The following is a 21147-nucleotide window of genomic DNA, read 5'->3' as shown; positions in this document are numbered from 1 at the left end:
TCCCTGAGCCACACAACAGAACATCTCATGTCCACAGAAATATACTGTGCCCTCGACCTGTGCTAAACCCTCAGGATAAGAGAATCCTACACGGGACCTTAGCCACCAGCACATTCTAAGATCTCCATCGTAATAAACCAGCATTGTTGCCCATCTTCCAGAGATTCCATGTCAACTCAAGGCCTTGGTCCTTCGCCCCAGAGCCACCAGAATGAACCTGCTATGTTCCTCAACTGCAATGGTCAATGGAGGTGTGCTTTCCAGTCATCCACGCTGGAGAGCTCTGCTAACAAATCTTTCCACATGGGAGACAATGGAGCAAACAAACCAGACTCCACCTGTCCAGTAGAAGGAAACAGTGCTGTTTGGAGTATCACACAAGCCTTAGCATGGGAACACTCCATGGACTCTTGACGCCACCCCTCTATTTATGAGTCATCATAAACGCAAACCACAGTGTGAGCAAACATCTGACATCTGCCCTTATTCAGGTGCTGGAAATCTTGAATAAGGTGCTGCACATTGGAACTGCTTTCGGTTTGGCACTGAATTGAAACATAGCTTGTATTTACAATTCCATACTCACCATACTCGTCTCTTAGCCATCTTGATAGGGAATTCTGGGGTCACAGTGCAGCATTCTGCCTTCCCTGTAGAAAGAAGAAGTGCCTGGTGAGTATTCCCAGAAAACCCATATGAGGATCCATCTGCTCGGCCCTCGAGGGAACCTTGATTTATAGGCTGCCCTGGATTATGCTGTGTCTGACAGAGCCTGAGCCCCACTTAGTGTCAGCCACCCAGATATCAGGCCCCAAATCTAGCATGTGGGACTGACCATGGCACACATCTGTCATCTCTACTCATCCTTGGTGTTCAGGCACCCGTCCCCAGACCTTTGCTAGAATCCCTACCAATGCGGTACCTGAAGCACAATAGAGAACTCCTCCTTCCCCATGGAAGAAGCCTGACTGTTGGGGTGGGTGTCCAACTCTCAATGTGGGAGCCTGGTACATAGGCAATGAAATCACTCTACTTCCGACGGCAGCCCTGGGCACAAACCAATATTGTGACCCTCAGCCTGAGAATGCTTTAAAACAAGCCCTCCCAGTTTCACCACGAGGATCCCGTTTTTCAGGCCTGGTACACCACTAAGCCCTAATCCTAATCCTTGGTGGGATTTTCGTGGCGCCCAGACCTAGATCCACTCTCTGGAATCCCTGTTATAGGGCACCTCTAAAATGGAAACAACACAATTCCCTTCCCTAAAAAAGTCACCGAACTTGGGGAGCCACCAGGATCCAAAGAGAGGAAAAATATCCCATGGACCCATGAGACCACACCTGTATTCCGAGGCCATCCTAGACACACAATCCAGATAGAAAGCTTGTGCTAGCTCCTTTGAGTCACCCTAATGACAGTTCCTCACAAGCTGCCCTCCAGGTCTATGCATTGGGCCTGTGATCACCGTGCCACTAACCCTAACTGGAATTGTGTTTGAAGACTTCATTCCCAAATCCATGGCTCACCTGCCCTCCAGGATGGTGCCTCTGGAGCCACACCACAGGACTCTGCCTGCCATCCCCAAGGAAACTCTGCCGGTCACAATTGCCCAAACCCTCCAGATTAGGAGAAACCTGTAAGGCCCCTGAGCCAATCCCCATATTAGTGGACCCTCTGAATGCAATGCCCAGTCTGATACACCCTCATCACCTACATCCAGGCAGGCAGCCATGTCAATGGTCTTGAGTCAGAAGTTTGACACTGACATGTCCCTAGGACCTCATTGGAACCCTATATGAGGTTTTCAGGCACCTGTCCTCAGTGACCTGTTCTGGAATACCAACCTATGATAAAACATGTCGTCCCTGAGCCCCAGAAAAGAACATCTCGTGTCCCCAGAAGAAAGACTTGCTCTTGGACCTGTGTCAAACCGTCAGGGTAGATGAACTCTGCATGGCCCCTGAGCCACCAGCACATTCTAAGATCTCCCTGGTAACAAACCAGCATTGTGTCCCATCTTCATAAGACTCCATGTCAACTAATGGCCTTGGTACATCGCCCCAGAGCCACCACAACGAACCTTCCATGTTTTTCAGCTGCAATGGTCAATGGAGGTGTGGTTTCCAGGCATTCATGCAGGTTAGCTCTGCTACCCAATTTTTTCACATGGGTTCCCTGGAGCAAACAAACCAGCCTCGACCTGTCCAATAGAAGGAAACCTTGTTTTCAGAGCATCTCACAAGCTCCATATGGGAAATCCTTCATGGCCTCTTGACACGACTCCTCCATTTTTCGGTCATTATAGACACAAACTCCAGTGTGAGCAAACATTTAGACATCTGCCCTTACTCAGATGCTGGATATCTCAAGTGAGATGCTGCACATTGGAAATGCCTTCTGCTTGGCACTGCACTGAACCATAGCTTGTGTTTACAATTCCATCCCCACCCTAGAGGTCCCCAAGCCCTCTTGATGAGGATTTCTGGAGCCAAAATGCAGCATTCAATCTTCCCCATAGAAAGAAGTGCCTGTTGAGTCTGCCCAGAAACCCCACATGAGAATCAATGTGCTTGGCCCTCGAGGGAATTCTGATTTATAGGCTGCCTGGGCACTAGTGCTGTGTCTGACAGAGCCTGTGCCTCGACCTAGTGTCAGCCACCCAGAGATCAGGGCCCATATCCAGCATATCAGTCCGGCCATGGCCCAACTCCGTCCTCTCTACCCATTCTTGGTATTCAGGCAATAGGGGACCCAGAAGCACAATAGAGAACTGCTTCTTCTCCTTGGCAGGAAACCTGGATGTTGGGGTCGGTGTCCAACCCTCAGAGTGGGAGCCAACTGCATTGCTAATGAGACCACCCCCACTCCTGAAGGCCGCCCTGTACACAAACAGGCATTGTGACCCCCAGCCTGAGCATGCTTTCAAACAAGCCCTCTCAGTTGCAACACCAGGATCCCACATTGCAAGCCTGGTATGCCCCAAGGACCAAATCCTAACCCTTGGTGGTATTTTTTCAGGCGACCACACTCAAAGCCTGTCTCTGGAATCCCTGTTTTGGGGCACCCCTAAGATGGAAAAGAGCACTCTTTCCTTCTCCGAAAAAGCCACCAATTTATGGAGAGCCACCAGGATCCTTAGAGGGAAAAGTCCCCATAGACCCATGAGACCACACCTGCATTCCGAGGCCATCCTGGACACACAATCCAGATAGAAAAGTCTCTAATAGGGCCTTCCACTCACCTGATTTACAGTTCCTGACGTGCTGCCCTTTAGATCTATGCATTGGGCCTGTGATCACATCGTCAGTAACCCTAAACTGAATTTGTGTTTGCAGACTTCTCTCCCAAAACTATGGCTCACATTCCCTCCAGGATGGGGTTTCTGGAGCCACACCCCTGGACTTTGCCTGCCATCTCCAAGGAAACTGTGCCCTTCACAGTTTTCCTAACCTTCCAGATTAGGAGAAACCTGCACGGCCCCTGAGCAATAACCAATATTGGCAGCCACTCTGTATGCAAATGTGCAGTCTGATTTCACCTGATCACCTACATCTAGGCAGACACCCAATTGTCAATGGTCCTGAGTCAGAAGATTGAAACGGACATACCCCTAGGACCTCATTGGAACCCTAGATTAGGTTTTCAGGCATCTGTCCTCAGGGGCCTGTTATGGAATACCAACATATGATACAACATGTGGTCCCTGAGCCACACAACAGAACATCTCCTGTTCCCAGAAGGAAATCGTGCTCTTCGACCTGTGCCAAAATCTCAAGTTAGCAGAATCCTGCATGGCTCCTTAACCTCCAGCACATTCTAAGATCCATCTGGTAAGAAACCAGCTTTGTGACCCATCTGCAAGAGTTTCCATGTCAACTCAAGGTCTTGGTACTTTGCCCCAGAGCCACCAGAAGGTCCTGCCATGTTCCTCAGCTGCAAAGATCAATGGAGGTGTGCTTTAAAGGCATCCATGTAGGAGAGATCTGCTACCCAAACTTTGCACATGGATGCCCCTGGAGCAAACAACTCAGACTCCCCCTGTCCAGTCGAAAGAAATCTTGCTGTTTGGAGCTTCTCACAAGCCTCAACATGGGAAATCGTCCATGACCTCTTGCCACCACCCCTCCATTTGTCAGTCATCATAGATAAAATTCCAGTGTGAACAAACATCTGACATCTGCCCTTATTCAGGTGCTTGATATCTCGTATAAGCTGCTGCACATTGAAACTGCCTTCAGCTTACCACTGAATTGAACCATAACTTATGTTTACAATTCCAACCTCACCCTACTGGTCCCCGAGTTTTCTTGATAGGGAATTCTGAAGCCACAATGCAGAACACTGCCTTCCCAGTAGAAAGAAGAAGGGCCTGGTGAGTCTGCCCAGAAACCCCACATGAGGGTCAATCTGCTTGGCCCTGGAGGGAACCCTGATTTATAGGTGTCCCTAGCCACTAGTGCTGTGTCTGACAGAGCCTTAGCCTCGACCTAATGTCAGCCACCTAGACAGTGGGCCCAATATCCAGCATGTGAGACAGTCCATGGCCCACGTCCGTCATCTCTACCCATCCTTAGTATTCAGGCACGTGTCCCCAGACCTCTGCTGGATTCCCTGCCAATGGGGGAACCTGAAGCACAATAGAGAACTTGTCCTTCCCCGTGGCAGGAAACCAAGCTGTTGAGATGGCTATCGAACTCTCAAAGTGGAAGCCAGCTGCATGGCCAGTGAGACCAGGCCCACTCCTGAGGGCTGCCCTGGGCACAACCATGCATGCTGACCCTTAGCCTAGGCATACTTTCAAACAAGACCTCTCAGTGGCACCACCAGGATCCCGCATTGCAATCCTGGTACGACCCTAGGCCCAAATCTTAACCTTGGTGGCATTTTCAGGCACCCAGTCCCAGTGCCCGTCTCTGGAATCCTTATATTGGGGCACTCCTAAGATGGAAAACAGCACTCTTCCCTGAGTAAGCCACCAAATGATGGGGAGCCGCCAGGATCCTTAAAGAGAAAAATTCTCCCATGGACCGATGAAACCACACCTGCATTCTGAGGCCATCCTGGACATACAATCCAGATACAAAAACCTGTGCAAGGGCCTTCAAGTCACCCAATTTACCTTTCCTGATGAGCCACACTCCAGGTCTATGCATTGAGCCTACGATCACGTCGCCACTAACCCTCACCAGAGTTTGTGTTTGCAGACTTATCTCCCAAAACCATGGCTTACATGCACTCCAGGATGGGGTCTCTGGAGCCACACCACAGGACTGTCCTGCCATTCCCTAGGAAACTGTGCCGGTCACAGTTGCCCAAATCCTGCACCTGAGAAAAACCTGTAAGGACCCTGAGTATACCCCAATTATCAAGGCCGATCTGGACACAAATGTGCAGTATGAAACACCCTGATCACTTCCATCCAGGCAGACACCCAAGTCAATGGCCTGAGTCACAATATTGATCCTTACATGCCCCTAGGACTTCACTGGTACCCTAGATTAGGTTTTCAGGCACCTGTCCTCAGAGGCCTGTTCTGGAATACCAACTTATGATACAATATGTGGTCCCTGAGCCCCACAACAGAACATCTCCTGTCCCCAGAAGGAAACCTTGCTCTTGGACCTGTGTCAAACCCTCAGGTTAGATGAATCCTGCATGGCCCCTTAGCCACCAGCACATTCTAAGATATCCCTTGTAACAAACCAGCATTGTGCCCAATTTACATGAGACTCCATGTCAACTCAAGGCCTTGGTACTACGCCCCATAGCCACCACAACAAACCTGCCATGTTCCTCAGCTGCAATGGTCAATGCAGGTGTGCTTTCCAGGCATCCATGAGGGAGTGCTCTGCTACACAAATTTCCCTCATGGGGGACCCTGGAGAAAAAAAAAAAAAAACCAGACTCCCCCTGTCTGGTAGAAGAAAACCTTGCTGTTTGGATCATCTCAGAAGCCCTAGCGTGGTAAATCCTCCATTGCCTCTTGATGCCACCCCTCCATTTTTTGGTCATCATAGACAAAAACTCCAGTGTGAGCAAACATCTGACATCCGCCCTTACTCAGGTGTTGGATATCTCCAATCAGCCACTTCACATTGGAACTGTTTTTCGCTTGGCACTGAATTTAACATTAGCTTGTGTTTACCATTCCATCATCACGCTCCTGGTCCACAAACACTCTTGATATGAAATTCTGTAGCCAAAACGCAGCATTCTGCCTGCCCCAAGAAAGAAGAATAGCCTGGTAAGTCTGCCCAGTAACCCCACATGAGGATCCACCTACAGGGCCCTCGATGACACCCTAATGTCATAGGCCACCATGGGAACTAAGGCTCTGTCTGACACAGCTTGTGCCACGACCTTTAGTCAGCCACCCAGACAGTGGGTCCCATATATTACAGAAGGGACTTGTTGTGACACAAAGCCGTCATCTCTACTGGATATTCAGGCATCTGTGCCTAGCCCTTAGCTCAAATCCCACCCTATGAGGGAATCTGAAGAACAAGGGTACACCTCCTTCCTGATGGCAGGAAATCTGGCTGGTGAGATGGGTGTTTCACCCTCAGAGTGGGAACCAGCTGCATGGACATGAGACCACGACCACACATGGGAGCCGCCCTGGGCACAAACAGGCTTTGTGATCCTCAGCGTGAGCCTGCTTTCAAAAAACCCCCACGGTAGCTGGACCAGGAGCCGGCAGAGTGGGCCTTCCAGGTGCCTAGAGGCAAATCTTCACACTTGGTGGTGTTTTTCTGGCGCTGAGACCCAGAAACTGTCTCTGGAATCCCTCTAGTGGGGTTCCATTGAGACGGAAAACAGCAGTCTTCCCTTCCCCCAGAGACACAAACTCTTGGGAGCTGGGCAGAAACCCCAGAGATGAAGAATGTTCCATGGCCCCATGAAGCCATCCCTACATTTGGCCACCGTTCTGGACACACAATCCAGACAGAAAAGTCTACCCACCGCCTCCATGACACCTTAATTTCACTACACAATGAGCTGCCCTCAGAGCCTGCAGATCAGGGCTGTGATCACCTCGGGCCTGACCCTAACCATAGTTCGCATTGGCAGATTTCTGTCTCCAAAATCCTGCCCTCATGCCATCCAGAATTGGGCCTCTGGTGCCACACCAGAAGACTGTGACTACCCTCCCAAAGGAAACTCTGCCCTTCACTGTTGCCCAAACCCTGAAGGTTAGGAGCAAAGTACAAAGCCCCTGAGCCCACCTCAAATTCAAAGAAAGCTCTGGAACCAAATGCACATTCTGACACACAATGAGCACTTGTCTCCAGGCAGACATTCAAGTCAAAGGCCCTGAGTAGAAGTTTGAACCTGACATACACGAAGGACTTCATTGACCCTAGCTTAGGTTTTCAGGTGCCCGTCCTGAGAGGCCTGTTCTCCAATACCAACTTATATTCCAACATGTGGTCCCTGCGAAACACAACAGAACCCCTGCTGTTCCCAGAAAGATACCTTGCTCTTGGTAGCTGTGTCCAAGACTCAGTGTAGGAGAATCCTGCATGGCCCCTGACCACCCCAACTTTCTAACGTCTCCCTGGATACAAACCAGCATTGTGATCCAACAGCATGAAACTCCATGTCAACTCAGCCCCCTTGGAACTTGGCTCCAGGGCCAGCAGATCGAACCTGCCATGTTCCTCAGCTACAATGGTCAATGAAGGTGTGCTTTCCAGTCATCCATGAGGGAGTACTCTGCTACCCAACCTTTCCATATGGGGGACCCTGGAGCAAACAAACCGACTCCTCTGTCTGGTTGAAGGAGACCTTGCTGTTTGGAGCATCTCACAAGCCCCAGCGTGGGAAATCCTCCATGGCTTCTTGATGCCATTGCTCCATTCCTTGGTCATCACAGACACAATCTCCTGCGTGAGCAAACATCTGACATCTGCCCTTACTCAGGAGCTAGATGTCTCGAATCAGCCACTGCAAACTGGAAGTGCCTTCTGTTTGTCACTGAATTGAAACATAGCTTGTGTTTACAATTCCATCCTCAACTTCCTGGTCCCCAAGCCCTCTTGATAGGGAATTCTGGAGCCATAACACAGCATTCTGCCTGCCCCACAGAAAGAAGAATTGGCTGGTGAGTCTGACAAGAAATCCCACACGAGGAACCACCTGCATGGCCCTCGACAGCACCATAATAAATAGGCTGCCATGGGCACTAAGACTCTGTCTGACACAGCCTGAGCCACGACCTCCAGTCAGCCACGGAGAGAGTGGGCCCAATATCCTGCAGCTGGACCTGCCATGGCCCGAAGCCATCATCTCTACACAACCTGGGTATTCAGGCATCTGTCCCCAGACCGTAGCTCAAATCTCAAATCCCTGCCTATGGTGTAACCTGAAGCACAGAATGAGTCCTCCTTTTTGATGGCAGGAAACCTGGCTGATGGGATGGGTGTCTAACCCTCAGAGTGGGAACTAGCTGCATGGCCCAAGAGACCATGGACATTCATGGGAGCCGCCCTGGGCACAAACAGGCATTGTGATCGTCAGTGGGATTCTGCTTTCAAACATAAACCTCAGATCCTGGCCCAGGAGCCCGCAGAGTGGGGCTCCCAGATCCCTAGGGCCAAATTCTCACCATCGTTCGTGTTTTCCTGGCGACCAGACCAAGAACCTGTCTCTAATCCCTCTTTTGGGGGTGCCCTGAGACGGAAAACAGCAGTCTTCCCTTCTCCCAGAGACACAAAACACTTGGGAGCTGAGAAGAATCCCCAGCGACGAAGAATTTACCATGGCCTCATGAAGCCACCCCTACCTTTTGTGACTGTCCTGGACACATACCCGACAGAAAAGCCTGCACTACCACTTCCATGATAGTTTAATTTCAGTACACTATGAGCTGCCCTCAGGGCCTGCATTTCGGGCCTGTGATCACCTTGGCCCTCACATTAACCCTAATTCCCAAAGCCCTGGTCCAGAAGCCCTCCAGGATGGGGCCTCTGGAGCCAAACCAGATGATTGTGCCTACGTACTCAAAGGAAACTCTGCCCTTCACTGTTGCCCAAACCCTGAAGATTAGTAGCAATATGCAAATCCCCTGAGCGCACCTCAATTCTGAGGAAAACTCTGGACCCAAATGCGCATTCTGATACACCAGGAGCACCTATTTCCAGGCAGATATCCACGTCAAAAGCCCTGAGTCAGACGACTGAACCTGACATGCCCCTAAGACTTCATTGATACCATAGCTTATATTTTCAGGCGCCTGTCCCCAGAGGCCTTTTTTCCAAAACCAACTTATATTCCAACATATGGTCTGTGAGCCACACAACAGAACCCCTCCTGTCCCCAGTAAAAAACCTTGCCCTTGGTAGATATGTCCAAGACTCAGTGGAGGAGAATCCTGCATGGCCCCTACCACTCGAACATTCTAACGTTTCCCTGGATACAAACCATCATTATGATCCAACAGCATGGAACTCCATGTCATCTCAGGCTGCTTGGAATTTCGCCCCAGAGCCACCAATGGAACCTGCTTTGTTCCTCAGCTGCAATGGTCAATGGGGGTGTGCTTTCCAGGCATCCATGTGAGAGATCTCTGCTACCCAAACTTTCAATCTGGAGCCAACAAACCAGACTCCCCCTGTCCATTACAAGGAAACCATGATGTTTGGAGCATCCCACAAGCCACAGTGTGGGAAATCCTCCATGGCATCTTCTGCCACCACTCCATTAGTCGGTCATCATAGTCACAAACTACAGTGTGAGCTAACTTCAGACACCTGCCCTTACTCAGGTGCTGGATATCTCGAATCAGCCACTGCACACGGGAACTGCCTTCTGCTTCGCACTGTATTTAACCATAGCTTGTGTTTACAATTCCATCCTCAATTCCATCCGTCCCCAAGGCCTCTTGATAGGGAACCTGGTAACACAATGCAGAATTTGCCTGCCCAAAAGAAAGAAGAAGTGCCTGGTGATTCTGCCCAGAAACTCCATATGAGGATACACCAGCATGGCCCTCGACGGTACCCTAATATCATCGGCCACCATGGGCAATCATGCTTGGTCTGACACAGCCTGAGCCACGACCTCTAATCAGCCACACAGACAGTTTGCCCCATATCCTGCAGGTGGGAACTGTTGTGACCAGAAGCCATCACATATACTCAACCTGGATATTCAGTCATCTCTCCTTCAGACTGTAGCTGAAATCCCTGCTTATGGGGGAACCTGAAGCACAAGAGTACTCCTCCTGCCCCATGGCAGGAATCCTGGCTGTTGAGATGGGTTTCCAACCCTCAGAGTGGGAACCAGCTCATGGCCCATGAGACCACGGCCACTCATGTGAGCTGCCCTGGGCAGAAACAGGCATTGTGACCCTCAGAGTGAGCCTGCTTTCAAACAAACCCCCTTGGTAGCTGGACCGAGAGGACACAGGGCGGGCCTGCCAGGTCCCTAGGGCCAAATCCTCACCCTCATTCGTGTTGTTCAGGTGCCCTGAAACACCCAGAAATTGTCTCTGGAATCCCTCTTTGGGGATCTGCTGAGACGGAAAGCAGCAGTCTTCCTTTCCCCAGAGACACCAAACTCTAGAGAGCTGGGCACAATGCCCAGAGATGAAGAATCTCCCGTGGCCCCATGAAGACTCCCCTACATTTTGCGACCATCCTAGACACACAATCCAGACAGAAAAGCCTCTGATACTGCCTCCATGACACCTTAATTTCAGTACACTATGAGGTGCACTCAGGCCTGCAGATTGGGCCTGTGATCGCCTCCGCCCTCACCATAAATCTAGTTTGCATTTGCAAATTTCTGTCCCCAAGGCCCTGGACCACATGCTTTCCAGGATGGGGCCTCTTGTGCCACACCGGATGAGTATGCCTACCACCCAAAAGAAAACTCTGCCCTTCACGGTTGCTCAAACCCTGAAGATTAGAAGCAAAGTACAAATTCCCTGTGCCGACCTTAATTTCAAACAACACTCTGGACGCAAGTGCGTATTATTATTATTATTATTTTTATTTTCAGCATAACAGTCTTCATTATTTTTTTCACCACACCCAGTGCTCCATGCAATCCGTGCCCTCTATAATACCGACCACCTGTTACCCCCACCTCCCACCCACCCGCCAATTCAAACCCCTCAGATTGTTTTATAGAGTCCATAGTCTCTCATGGTTCACCTCCCATTCCAATTTCCCCCAACTCCCTTCTCTCTAACTCCCCATGTCCTCCATGCTATTTGTTATGCTCCACAAATAAGTGAACCATATGATAATTGATACTCTCTGCTTGACTGATTTCACTCAGCATAATCTCTTCCAGTCCCGTCCATGTTGCTACAAAAGTTGGGTATGCATCCATAGTGTATATGGACCACATCTTCCTTATCCATTCATCCCTTGAAGGGCATCTTGGTTCTTTCCATAGTTTGGCTACCGTGGCCATTGCTGCTATACTCATTGGGGTACAGATGGCCCTTCTTTTCATGACATCTGTATCTTTGGGGTAAATATCCAGAAGTGAAATTGCAGGGTCATAGGGAAGTTCTATTTTTAATTTCTTGAGGCATCTCCACACTGTTCTCTAAAGAGGCTGCACCAACTTACATTCCCACCAACAGTGGAAGAGGGTTCCCCTTTCTCCATATCCCCTCCAACACAAGTTGTTTCCTGTCTTGCTAATGATCATTCTAACTGGTGAAACGTGATATCTCAATGTGGTTTTAATTTTAATCTCCCAGAGGGCTAGTGATGAAGAACATTTTTTTCATGTGTCTGATAGCCATTTGTATGTCTTCATTGGAGAAGTTTATGTTTATATCTTCTGCCCATTTTTTGATATGATTGTCTGTTTTGTGCGTGTTGAATTTGAGGAGTTCATTATGGATCCTGGATATCAATCTTTTGTCTGCACTGTCATTTGCAAATATCTTCTCCCATTCCGTGGGTTGCACCTTTGTTTTTTTGACTGTTTCCTTTGCTGTGCAGAAGCTTTTGATTTTGATGAAGTCTGAAAGGTTTATTTTCGCTTTTGTTTACTTCGCCTTTGGAGACAACTTGAAAGAAGTTTGTGTGGCTGATATCGAAGAGATTGCTGCCTATGTTCTCCTCAAGGATTCTGATGGATTCCTGTCTCACGTTGAGGTCTTTTATCCATTTTGAGTTTATCTTTGTGTATGTTGTTAGAGAATGGTCTAGTTTCATTCTTCTACACATAGCTGTCCACTTTTCCCAGCACCATTTATTGAAGAGACTGTCTTTTTTCCATTGTATATTTTTTCCTGTTTTGTCGAGGATTATTTGCCCATAGAGTTTAGGGTCCATATCTGGGCTCTCTACTCTGCTCCACTGGTCTATCTGTCGGTTTTAATGTCAGTAGCATGCTGTTTGGTGTCACAGCATTGTAATAAAGCTTGAAATCAGGTAATGTGATGCCCCCGTTTTATTTTTGTATTTCAACAATTCCTTAGCGATTCAGAGTCTCTTCTGATTCCATACAAATTTTTGGATTATTTGCTCAAGCTCTTTGAGGAATACCGGTGGAATTTTGATCAGAATGGCATTAAAAGTATAGATTTCTCTAGGCAGTATAGACAATTTAACAATGTTTATTCTTCCGATCCAAGAGTATGGAATGGTCTTCCATCTTTTTGTTTCTTCTTCAGTTTCTTTCATGAGTTTTCTGTAGTTCCTCAAGTACAGATCATTTACCTCTTTGGTAAGGTTTATTCCCAGGTATCTTATGGTTCTGGTGCTATAGTAAATGAAATTGATTCTCTAATTTCCCTTTCTGTATTTTCATTGTTAGTGTATAAGAAAGCCACTGATTTCTGTACATTGACTTTGTATCCTGCCACGTTGCTGAATTGCTGTATGAGTTCTAGCAGTTTGGGGGTGGAGTCTTTTGGGTTTTCCATATAAAGAATCATGTCATCTGCGAAGAGAGAGAGTTTGACTTCTTCATTGCCAGCTTGGATACCTTTTATTTCTCTTTGTTGTCTGATTGCTGTTGCTAGGACTTCTAATACTATGTTGAATAAGAGTGGTAATACAGGGAATCCTTGACTTGTTCCTGATCTCAACGGGAAGACTGCAAGCTTTTTCCCATTGAGGATGATATTTGCTGTGGGTCTTTCATAGTTAGATTTGATGACATTCAGGAATGTTCTTTCTATCCCTATACTTTGAAGCATTTTTGTCAGAAATGGATGCTGGATTTTTTCAACTGCTTTTTCTGCATCGATTGAGAGGACCATGTGGTTCTTCTCTCGTCTCTTATTCATTTGTTCTATCACATTGATTGATTTGCGAATGTTGAACCATCCTTGTAGCCCAGGGATGAATCCCAACTGGTCATGGTGGATAATCTTTTTAATGGGCTGTTGGATCCTGTTTGCTAGGATCTTGTTGAGAATCTTAGTATCCATATTCATCAGTGATTTTAGTCCGAAATTCTCCTTTTTTTTAGGGTCGTTGCCTGGTTTAGGGGTCAGGGTAATGCTGGCTTCTGCTTCAATTTTTTAAAACATCTTCAGGACAATAGGTCTTATTTCTTCTTTGAAAGTTTGATAGAATTCCCCAGGGAATCCGTCAGGTCCTGGGCTCTTGTTTTTTGGGAGATTTTTGATCACTGCTTCAAACTCGTTACTAGATATTGGTCTATTCAAGTTGTCAATTTCTTCCTGGTTCAATTTTGGGAGTTTATATTATTCCAGGAATGCATCCATTTCATCTAGGTTGCTAAGCTTATTGGCATATAACTGTTGATAATAACTTCTGATGATTGATTCTACTTCCTTGGTGTTAGTTGTGATCTCTCCCTTTTCATTCATAATTTTATGAATTTGGGCTTTCTCTCTTTTCTTTTGGATTAGTGTGGCCAGTGGTCTACCGATTTTATTGATACTTTCAAAAAACCAGCTTCTAGTTTCATTAGTACGTTCTATTGTATCTCTGGTTTCTATCTCATTAATCTCAGCTCTAATCTTGATTATTTCTCTTCTTATGTGTGGAGTTGGTTTGATTTGTTGTTGATTCTCCAGTTCCTTAAGGTGTAGAGTCAGCTGCTGTGTTCTGGATTTTTCAATTTTTTTGAGGGAGGGCTGGATGGCTATATATTTCCCCCTTATGACCGCCTTTGCTCTATCCCATAAATTTTGGACCGAATGTTCTTCATTCTCATTGGTTTCCATAACTTTTTTTCAGTTATTCTTTGATCTCCTGCTTGATCCAAGCATACTTAAGCAAGGTGGTCTTTAGCTTCCAGGTGTTTGAGTTCCTTCGGAACTTTTCCTTGTGATTGAGCTCCAGTTTCAAAGCATTGTGATCTGAGAAAATGCAGGGAATCTTCTCAGTCTTTTGGTATCGGTTGAGTCCTGATATATAACCCAGTTTGTGGTCTATTCTTGAGAAGGTTCCATGTGCACTTGAGATGAATTAGTATTCTGTTGTTTTAGGGTGGAATGTTCTGTATATATCTATGAGGTCCATCTGGTCCAATGTGTCATTCAATGCTTTTGTTTCTTTATTGATTTTCTCCTTTTATGATCTATTTCTGAGGGAGACGTGTTAAGATCTCCAACAATTAGTGTATTCATATCAATATGACTCTTTATCTTGATTAACAGTTTTATTATTGCCTGCTCCCATATTGGGGGCATAGATATTTACAATTGTTAGATCATCTTGGTGGATAGTCTCTTTAAGAATGATGTAGTGTCCTTCTGTATCTCTGACTACAGTCTTTAGTTTAAAGTATAATTTATCTGATACAAGAATTGCTACCCCAGCCTTCTTTTGAGGCCCATTGACATGAAAGATGCTTCCCCATCCCTTCACTTTCAGTCTGCATGTATCTTTAGGTTCAAAATGGGTCTCTTGTAGACAATACATGGATGGGTCCTGTCGTTTTATCCAATCTGCAACCCTGTGTCATTTTATGGGCGCATTTAGGCCATTCACATTGAGAGTGATTATTGATAGATACGTTTTTATTGATATCGAGTTACCTAGGAAGTCTTTCTTTCTGTAGACTGTCTCTATATTTCTGTTCAATGCTATTCTTAGGTTTTTTTCCTCTTTTATAGAACCCCCTTTAATATTTCGTGCAGTGTCGGCTTGGAGGTTGCATAGTCTTTTAAGCCTTGCCGGTCTTGGAAACTCTATATCTCCCCATCCATTTTGAATGTCAGTCTTGCTGGATAAAGTATTCTTGGCTGCATGTTCTTCTCATTTAATGCCCTGAATATATCTTGCCAGCTCTTTCTGGCTTGCCAGGTCTCTGTGGACAGGTCTGATGTTATTCTGATGGGTTTTCCTCTGTAAGAAAGGAGCCTCTTTGTCCTAGCGGCTTTCATGAGATTATACCTACAATTATGATTCCTCAATTTGACTACCAAGTGTTGTGATGGTTTTTTGGAATGTATAATCTTGGGTGGAGACCGTTCAGACTCTAGTTCATGAACGCAGATTCCATTCGGGAGTTTGGGAAAATTTTCATGAAAAACTTGTTCCACTATATCTTCTAGACTTCTTTCTTTCTCCTCCCCTTCAGGGATTCCAACAATTCTGACTTTGGAAGGTTTCGTGGCATCATTTATTTCCCTGATTCTGTTTTCATGGTTTCTAGGCTGTTTCTTCCAGGCCTCCTCCTGATCCTTTCTCTCTATCTGTTTGTCCTCCAGATCACTAATTCAAACTTCTGTCTCAGTTACCCTAGCTTTGAGAGAATTTAGATTAGATTGGAACTCATTGAGAGCATTGTGAACCTCAGCCCTGGTAGCTTTAAGCTCCGCCCTAACATTGTGAACATCATCTCTCTTCACTTTCAGCTCAGCCCTAATCAATTCCGTTTGGTCATCCATGGCTTTCGCCAACCTAGCTATTGCCTGGATAATTGTTAGCCTGAATTCTCTTTCCGACATATTGTCTATGTTGATAGCCATTAGCTCTGTTGCTGAAGGTCAATCTTCTATATTTTTCTACTGTTGGGCATTCCTCCTCCTAGTCATTTTGGTGAGAGATGACTGAATAGATGTAGCTGGATGTATTGACATTGTTACAGTCAAGGTGCACCCTGGAACACTTCTGAGCAATCAGGATTTCCTACCCAAACGAGAGACAAAAGAAAAGAAAAAGAAAAAAAGGAGAGAGAGAGAGACAGGAAAGAAAGGGAAGATGAAAGAGAAGGTTCACCCCAGATGAGCCCCAAGGTAAGATTTATGAAGTAGACAAACAAAAACAAACAAAAATACTGATAAAAGTATATGACAACAGAAATATATATATATATATATATATATATATATATATATATATATATATATGCAAATAAAGGAAGAACCTCGTCAAAAAGAACCCCAAGTGTAAGATTTATATACTATCAGGACAAACACAAAAACACAGAAACACTGGCAGAAGAAAAGGATGGGAGAGTGGTTATAAATTCTCAGTGTGAGCCAAGAAGTTTGTTTTGCTTCTTCTTGGATGTATCTTGATATCTTTGCTAAAGGACTCATGTTTCCTAAGATAAAGGGGGATTAAAAATTTGTTTAGCTATAGGAGAGTACTGGTTGGGGAAAGGGGAGTACTTTGAAGTTTAATTATATCTGAATATAAGAAAATAAAAATAAAAAGGAATAAACTGGACTAAACTAAACTAAAATTTAAAAAAAAATAAATTCAAAAAATAGAAATGCAAAAAAAAAAAAAAAAACCCATAGGTGTATGTATCAAAATGTTTAGGTTAATATACACTATGGAGTATTATGCCTCCACCAGAAAGGACGTATACCCAACTTTTGTAGCAACATGGATGGGACTGGAAGAGATTATGCTGAGTGAAATAAGTCAAGCAGAGAGAGTCAATTATCATATGGTTTCACTTATTTGTGGAACATAACAAAGAGCATGGAGGACATGGGGAGATAGAGAGGAGAAGGGAGTTGGGGAGGTGAACCATGAGAGACTATGTACTCTGAAAAATAATCTGAGGGGTTTGAAGGGGCGGGGGTGGAAGGTTGGGGTACCAGGTGGTGGGTATTATAGAGGGCACGCTTTGCATGGAGTACTGGTTGTAGTGAAAAAAATAATGAATATTGTTATGCTAAAAATAAATAAAATATAAATTTTTAAAAAAGTTCAGGTTAGAAGGTTATAATGGAATTTGATGTACTGGAGAGCTCACTGTGATGATAAATATGTTTAAAAATTATCTATATAAAAAAAATGAACCAGAGTAGTGGGAATGAGTAAAAAATAAAAGTTTTCCTTTGAAGTAGAGGTGGTTGTTCTATTGTCGTCCTTTTTTTTTTTTTTCCTTTCTTGGTTTGTTTTCTGGGTGAGGGGGCTGCCACGTGGGTTTTCAATGATGTTCCCTGAGTTAAGTCCTCCCACCCCCCTCAAGGGAGTGGGCTCTGAGGAAACTTGTTTTTAATCAGGCTTTTGTTCTCGGGCAGTTTTTATGTTTGTTCACTTTTTTTTTTTCTCTCACCTTGACGGCTTTTGATGGTTTTTGTAGTTTTAGAGGAAAACATAGTGCACCCTGACCTCCTTCTCAGAGAGAAGCCTCAGTCTGGCTTCAGAGCCCAAATATGTTTCCCCTTGACCGCTGGCAAAACAGGTCCCGAGTCGCAGTCCCTGGGCATGCAGGATCCTTTGCTTGTACCCAAAGCCATGTCAGTGGCGGCTGTCTGGGCAGCTCCAGACTGCCAGAGAGGTTCCAAGCAGTAATCGCACACTGAGATTTTCCCGATGGCCTAGGCTGGGAGTGCCTGGTCTTTCTGGGTCTAAGAGCACTTGGCTTGCCCGCACCTCTTTCAGGGGAGCCTGTGGGTCACACACGGGTCTCAGGCTCTGAGAATGGGGTGCAGGTCCGAAAGCACCAGGCTGGGCCTTCGTGCAACTCTCTGGGGGGAGAGTTTGGTGCACGCGTCTTAGGCTCTGAAACAATGGTGTGTATCAAAGGCCGCAGGCTGGGCCTTTGTACCTCTCTCAGGGGAGGAAGAGCAGCACACGCATCTCAGGCTCTATAGCAGGGCTCACACATTCTGGTGTCTGGCATGGCTCCCATCCCCTCACAGGAGCAGGACGCCACGTGTTCTCGGATGCTCTCGTGGCTTAGAGTCCAAAACCTGGTTTCTCTGCTACACCATCTCTGGCTCAGCACCAGGGAAGGCTGTCCTGGGACCAGGGATATAATCCCATGTCCCTAGCCACCTCAATCCCACAATTTCCCCACCCCACTATCCTTTGCTCTTTTGGAGTGATTTCAAAAAGTCCCTAAGTTAATCCTGGTCCCCAGATGCAGGGCACTCTTGCTCATATTGGGGTATTACTTTCCAACTGGTCGCCTCTGGTGGCTCCCTCCTCCTGTTGTTTATCTTCCGATATCAGTTCCCCGTTCCCGCACCACATTACCTGCCCACTGGCGTCTTCTGCCCTTGTAGAGATCCAGACGTGTATAATTCTGATCTAAGGCTAATTTCATGGGTAATTGGAGTTCTTTGTTAGGCAATCAGCTCACTTTAGGGTACAGGTTGAAAAGGCGCCTCCTCCTACTTCCCCGCCATCTTGTCCCCTCCAAGTTACAGATAACTTAAGGAGATTTTCCCTAGTCTGGAAGATCAAACATAAGACAAAACCTCAAGAGATAGACCATTATAGTCTTTCAGTTCACCTATTCCCATGTTAATAATTAGCCCTCTCTATTGCACCACCAGTATCCCGCATTGCAGACCTGGTATGCCCCTAGGCCCAAATTCTAACTTTTGGTGGGAATTTCTTGGTGCCCAGACCCAGAGCCCGTCTCTGGTTTCCCTGTTGTTGGGCACCCCTAAGATGGAAAACGGCACTCTTCCCTTCCCTGAAAAAGCCACCAAAATATGGGGAGCCGCAAGAATCCTTAGAGGGGAAAAATCTCCCATGGACTCATGAGACCACACCTGCATTCCGAGGCCATCCTGGACAGACAATGCAAATAAAAAAGGCTGTGCTACCGACATCGAGTCATCCTAATTACAGTTCCTGACGAGCTGCCTTCCAGGTTGATGCATTGGACTGCGATCACCACGCCACTAAGAATAAACCTAGTTAGCATTTGCAGACTTCTCTCTCAAAACCATGCCTCACATGTCCTCCAGGATGGGGTCTCTGGAGCCACACCACAGGACTGTGCCTGCCATCTCCAAGGAAAATTTGCCCATCACATTTGCCCAAACTTTCCAGATTAAGAGAAACATTCAAGGCCAATGAACCCACCCCAATATTGGAAGCTGCTCTGGACAAAATTGCTCAGTCTGAAACACCCTGATCTCCTACATCCAGGCAGATACCCAAGTCAATGGTCCTGAGACAGAAAATTGAAACTGACATGCACCTATTACATCATTGGAACCCTAGATTAGGTTTCAGGCATCTGTCCTCAGAGACCTGTTCTGTAATACCAAGTTAGGATACAACATATTGACCCTGAGCTACAGAACACAACATCTCCTGTCCTAAGAAGGAAACTGTGCTCTTCGACCAGTGCCAATCCCTCAGGGTAGGAGAATCCTTCATGGCCCCTTAACCCCCAGGACTTTCTAAGACCTCCCTGGTAACAAACCAGCATTGGAACACAACTGCAAGAGATTCCATGTCAACTGAAACCTTGGCATGTGGCCGCAGGCCACCATTACAAACCTGTCATGTTTGTCAGCTGCAATGGTCATTGGACTTGTGCTTTCTAGGCATCCATGTGGAAGGGCTCTGCTACAAAAAATTTGCACATGGGTTACCCCAGAGCAAACAAAACAGACTCCATCTGTCCAGTAGAAGGAAACCTTGATATTTGGAGTATCTCACAATCCTCATCATAGGAAATCCTCCATGTTCTCTTGAAGCCACCTCTCCATTTGTCGGTCATCATAGACACAAACTCCACTGTGAGAAAACTTCTTTCATCCGCCCTTACTCAGGTGCTGGACGTCTCAAATGACTTGCTGCACATTGGAACTGTCTTATGCTTTGAATTGAATTTAACCCTAGCTTTTGTTTACAATTCCGTCCTCACCCTACTGGTCCTGAAGCCCCCTTGATAGGTAATTCTGGAGCATTCTGCCTTTCCCATAGAAAGAAGTGGTGCCTGGTAAGACTGCCCCAAAAACCCACATGAGGTTCATTTGCTCGGCCCTCGCGGATCCCCGATTTTGAGGCTGCTCTGGCCACTAGTGCTGTGTCTGACAAAGCCTGAGACCTGACCTCGTGTCAGCCACCCAGAGAGCAGGGCCCATGTCTAGCATGTGAGACACACCATGGTCTAGCCCGTCCTCACTACCCATCCTGGGTATTCGGGCATCTGTCCCCAGACCTTTGCTGGAATCCCTTCCAATGTGGGAACCTGAGAAGGAGACTCATCCGTGGCCTTTGAGGTCACCCCGACATTCCACGGCCATTGGTACCACAAAATCCAGAGACAAAAGGTTGAGCATGCGCCTCACACTCCCCCTTTGTTCATATCCCCAAAAGTTTACCCCGAAGAGATTTATGCAGTCTGTAGATCGTGCCTGCCATACCTACATCACAAAACATAAGCCGAGTTTGTGTTTTCAGACTTCTGTTCCCACAGTCCTGGCCCACACACCCTACATAATGGGGCCGCTGGAGCCACACCTCATGACTGTGCCTGCCTTCTCCAAGGGAATTCTGCCCATTCCATTGGCCACAACCGTACGAATTAGGAGAGACCTCCAAGTCCCTGAGGCCATCCCAATATTGTAGGCCGCCCCGGATAAACAGGGGTGATCTGACACAAGCTGAGCAGCTACCTCCACTCAGACCTGTAGACAGAAGTGCCCAGAGAAGAAGATTGAACAGGACAGGTCCCTAGGCCAGAATCAGATCCATTTCTTTTGTTTCCAAGCATCTCTCCTCAGAGGCCTGGTTTCCAATACCGGCATATGGGGGTTTCCTGAGGCACCTATCAGAACAAACCTTGTCTCCACATGGGAAAGTTGTGCATTGGAGCTGTGTCAAAACCTCCGGTTAGGAGAATCCTTCAGGAACCCAGTGCCACCGCCCCATTCCAAGGTCCTTATGGACACAATCACAAATTAGAACCCATCCTCAGGAGAGTCCTTTTCAACTCAGCTCCCTTAGTTGCTCTCACAGAGCCAGGAGATTGAACCTGTCT

The sequence above is a fragment of the Mustela lutreola genome, chromosome 5 (assembly GCF_030435805.1).
Source record: "Mustela lutreola isolate mMusLut2 chromosome 5, mMusLut2.pri, whole genome shotgun sequence".
Taxonomy (NCBI): domain Eukaryota; kingdom Metazoa; phylum Chordata; class Mammalia; order Carnivora; family Mustelidae; genus Mustela; species Mustela lutreola.
Note: the sequence above shows the minus strand (reverse complement) of the source record.